Genomic DNA, 3,505 nt, shown 5'->3' on the forward strand with positions numbered 1-3,505 from the left:
GAACAAGCATTGGAGATTGGTGGCACTGCTCATGGAGGTTGGTGATGGTGCAAAGGTGGTATATCCAGGTTGTTGGCAGCCAGTGGTGTGAAATTCACCAGTAGGGCATACCTCTGGTGATGGCAATAGGACAGATCATACTTCTTGTTGATGGATACTACAGGTTGGTAGAAGATGCGCAGTTTTTCGTGGAGGCAGAGCTGGTAAATAGGGGTGCCAGGTGAATATGGTAGTGCCTTGTCAACAACAATCCACTTGATACTGGGTGCTTCATCTCAGAGGTCACAGACAAAGCAAGACAAGTAAGTAGAGTCCTCTCTATCCCTGGATCTGAATGAGTGCCTGTGCTGGGAGTATCACCCCTTGAAGTCATTGGCTGTCATACCTATATAGTACCTAATCAGCTGGTGTAAGAGTGGCTCTGTATAATATGGCCCTTGAGAGGCAGGATCCTTCTAGAGGGCAGGTCATGGAGTTTCGGCAGTTGCAGGTTGGAATTGGGGTTGTGTGCATATTTTAGTCTGTTGATGTGTACGATGTCTAAGCAGTAGCTCACCATGACATTATGGGGGTTGAAAAACTTGTAATATTTATGGCCTCTGGGGAAATGTTTCTTAATTAACAACAGGAAGCCTCTAGCTATGTTAGTAGAAACTTCTAGGTTGAATGGGGAGGGGTTTAAACTAAATAATTTTCATAATCCTCTTGGGGTGAGGGGAGGGGGTCTGGAGATCATCCACATACATCAACCTCTCAGTAAAGCTGTGCCTAGCTGAAGCATCATTGTAGTGGAGGTGGCCTTATTAAAGATCTCCCTGTTGGCTGAGAGTTTAGACACCTATTTTCTAATACCTAAAACCAAGTTTCTAGAACAGGTGATGGTGGTGGAGAGTCACCTCGTGTGGATGCATACCATTCCTTAATTAGGCTTCCTGTAGGGGTAGTACTTACCCATGTTCAGGTCTAAAGTTATGTCCAAGAAATTGACCATAGTCAGGTTGGTGATAACCATTATGGACAGGATGAACTCTTTGAATATCTTTTTTATCAAGTCCTTCCTGAACCTGTTCATGGTGTGGCCATTCATATGGCTTAAGATAGCCAGGCTGTCATCCCTATAGAGAGCTATCCTATGTGGATGTGGATGTTTCTTGAGGGTGTCCTAAATGTATAACCTGACAAGATTGGCGATTTCAGCCCAGTCAAAACTCCCCATACAGATATCAAACAACAGATTGCCTTCTTTCTTCATCCAGAAGGAATCATTGTGGACCAGAATTGACTTTTTGGTATTCGTGATGAAAGCATAGAGTGCAGGTCACTATCCATCAAGTTGAGATCCACCATAAACAAATCCACACCATCACTATTTATTCCTGCTAGGATTTCCTTTGGCACATTGTGTGTGTCCGTGGATATATATATATATATATATATATATATATGTATGTGTGTGTGTTGTGTTCTTGAGCAAGACACCTTACTTCACTCAGCTGTAGAAATGAAATGCAACATCACTGGTGCCAAGCTGTATCGGCCCCTTTGCCTTTCCCTTGGAAAAGATTGGCAGCATGGAGAGGGGAGGCTGGTATGCATGGGCAACTGGTGGTCTTCCAAAAACAACCTTGCCTGGATTTGTGCCTCAGAGGGGAACTTTCTATATGCAATGCCATGGCCATTCATGACCAAAGGGGTCTTTATTTAATATATATATATATAAATATAATTAAGGGATCAGCAAATATTTGCTTCACCATATACCGAAGTTCAGAAATAGCAGCTAAAAAAGCTGAGAATCCTTTACCCTTTTAATTTATATATATATATATATATATATATATATATATATATATATGTATGTATATATATATCCTTCTAATATCAACAGAACCTACTGTACATAGATTTTTCCTTATGTCAATATATTACATGCATAGGATGGCAAGCTGGCAGAATCGTTACCGTGCTGGGCAAAATGCTTTGAGGCATTTCGTCCAACTTCGAGTTCAAATTCTGCCAAGGTCAACTTTGTCTTTCATCCTTTTCAGGAATCAATAAAATAAGTATAAGTTGAGCAGGAGTGGGGGTGGGGTGGATTTAATCGACTTAACCTCCTCCCCTAAAATTGCTGGCTTTGTCTCAAAATTTGAAACCAATGTATTACATCCATGCACACACATTTACCTACACACATACATGCACGCATGCACACAAACCCGTTACAGTCATTAATATGCAAAGGCTTATGTGGTACAAAAAGTTGTTTTGTTTTTTTTTTCCTTCCTCCTCTCTCTGCCATTATGCATCTCGTATATTTTCATTTGACTCTCAGACTCTGAAGCACATAGGTACAAGTTACTATCAAAAAGAAAAAAAAAAAAAGAAACATTACTTTTTTTTTTTTAACATCCTGTCTAGGTTGAGTTAACCTAACAGAAGAATGCAAGCATTTTTACTTGACCAAAATAGAAGGGAAGGTAAATGGTGTCCATCTGTCCACCTGAATAATTCACAATCACCCGTCCTTTGCTTTACACACACACACATCAGTGTCAGTCTGGACACTGCTATACATTTTCAAAATACAAATTTACTTGTGAGTAGGATTTTTTCCCTCAATCATAAGAACCATTGGTTTTTTTTTTAACTATACCAATTCTATACAAAGAGAATTGTAAGTCTCAAAGCCATATAGAGTAAAATGCTTTACCCAAGGCCAGATGAAAACCCTTCACCCTAATGTATTTTTATCCTGCTCAGACAAGGTAAAAAAAACAAAACAAAAAAAAAAAAACATGTACAACCAAACACAACTATTATTCATAACATTCATCACAAAATAATGCTCAAAGTTTTCAAGAATATTTTCAATATAAGTTTAGAAAAAGAAACTGCAATTAAATCTTATGAAAAAAAACAATGATTGTCAAATACTTACAAAAAAAAAAAATTTCCCTCAAGAAAAGATAGTATACTTTTTGCTAATCAAAACCACATGTGCATGAATGTGTGAAGATAAATTTAAGAGGAAGTTGATGATTATTATGTATACATACATATACACACACATATGTATATACACACATATGTATATACATACATATATATATATACATATACAAATATTTACATGAAGTTAAATATATATATATGGTCATAGAGTGATCAATGTTTTTGCATCCACAAAGTGCTTAGCTTTACAGAAGATACATTAGACTCTAATGACCTCACTTATATGCCCATGGCCATTGGAGTCTGATGCATTGTCTATAAAGCGCTTTATGGGTGCGAAACCATTGGTCATTATGACTGGATATATATTTAACTTCATGTAACTACATTACTGCTCTAACTTTTAGAGCGTGCTTCTTTTTCTGTTATATGATTAACTGAGAATATTTAACGTCCGCTTTCCATGCTAGCATGGGTTGGATATATATATATGTATATATATATGTGTGTGTATGTATGTGCGTATATATATATATATATATATATATATATA

The sequence above is a fragment of the Octopus bimaculoides genome, chromosome 16, assembly GCF_001194135.2.
Source record: "Octopus bimaculoides isolate UCB-OBI-ISO-001 chromosome 16, ASM119413v2, whole genome shotgun sequence".
Lineage (NCBI taxonomy): Eukaryota > Metazoa > Mollusca > Cephalopoda > Octopoda > Octopodidae > Octopus > Octopus bimaculoides.